The sequence below is a fragment of the Arachis ipaensis genome, chromosome B10 (assembly GCF_000816755.2).
Source record: "Arachis ipaensis cultivar K30076 chromosome B10, Araip1.1, whole genome shotgun sequence".
Lineage (NCBI taxonomy): Eukaryota > Viridiplantae > Streptophyta > Magnoliopsida > Fabales > Fabaceae > Arachis > Arachis ipaensis.
In genome coordinates, this window is record NC_029794.2 from 133,596,718 (window position 1) to 133,598,394 (window position 1,677).

The following is a 1,677-nucleotide window of genomic DNA, read 5'->3' on the forward strand; positions in this document are numbered from 1 at the left end:
AACTATATTATTTAATATACGCCTTCTTATGTAAAACTTCTGTTACCTTTTTAACAAGTTTAAACTATTAAGTAAAAATATATAAGGAGTGTCAGGGATAAGTAACTTTTGTATTTTGTAATCATCAATTGACTATCAATAGTATTTTTAATGGTGTGAGATTACATCTAATAGTAGGAGATCACTTACTTTTTTTTATGGTTAAGTGTTGACCATAAAACACAAAAATTACTGCCCCTAGACTTTCTCAAAATATATAAATAACTATATATATTATCTAAAAAAGCGTATTATCTAAAGTTGTGAAAAAGTGTGATTCTTGTCCTAATTAATTAATTCTGTATTATGTGCTCTTTTAAAAATATAGTAGTAATTTTAGTAGTAGCTGCTGCTTTAGTTGAATCTATATATATTTGATTTCTCTATATTCTTGCGCAGCTTTAGGTGGGTGATGGTGGTTGTTTTTTTTAGCTAGGTAACTACAATTTCTAATAAGGTTCGGCTATTTTATACAATAAGTTCATATTTGCCACCCAACCACGTTGAAAATATTCTGAGTATGTATATATACATAATTGACGTTTAAAAAAAAACAAAGATATAAAAGACTAATAAGAAAATAAAATATTTAGTGTATAAACAAATTTAAAACATACTTAGGTTTATATAACAATAGTTAAAATATTTAATATGAAATGTTAGTTGCTGCTTCCAAATTATTAGGGAGGTATATATGTACGTAATTATTATTAAGTAGAGTAATTTTCTTCTAAATATACTACTAAAACCTTTTTTTTATAGTGCAAATTTTGGAATACGATTCTCCAAACAATAATACAGCTGATTAAAAAGCATTATTATTGCCTCCTTTTGAAAAGAATCCAAAATTATAATACTTTTTTATTTTATTATTCTATACAAGATATTTGATTATTCTACTGTAATAAATTTGATCATTTTTATTAAAAAAAATTCACTCACACTATTTCTCTATATTTCAACCAAAATATTTAATTTTTCACTCCCTCAAACATGCAAATCACATAATCTCACTCAACAGGGACAGTTTCAAGTATATTGGTGTGGTCAAGCACCCCACTACAATTTAGAATTTTTTTTAGTTGTATATGATAATAATATTTATTTGTCCTTATTAAATTATTAAATTTGACTTCATAATAATTTTTTACTTAACTTTTGGTACTTAATCGTTAATTTAAAAATTTTATATTAGATATTCGTTAGAATGATCAATTCTCAGATTTAAACGAAATTAGTGTTCTTTTTTTAAAATCAACTCAAGAGAATATTATTTATCTTCTTTTTAAATTAGCTTTAATTTTTGCGTAGCAACTATATTAATTGAAAGAACTTTCTTAACTATGAATATCAATAAGAGTCGGCTTTTAATTGTGTTGGGAAGTGAATTTTTAAATAATTGTTTAGTAATATATATGGAAAGAGCGAAAGTTTGATGGTAGTGTTAAGAGAAAAATTACTTAATTTTTTAAAAATATAAAACCTAAAAAAATAAAATTTTAAATTATATATTATTATTTAAATTACTATTTTAGTGTTTTAATTTGTATATTAGATATTTTGAAAGCTAATATTATTTTACAATAACAAAATATAATCATAACAATAATCATGCTATATGTACATAAAAAATAATTA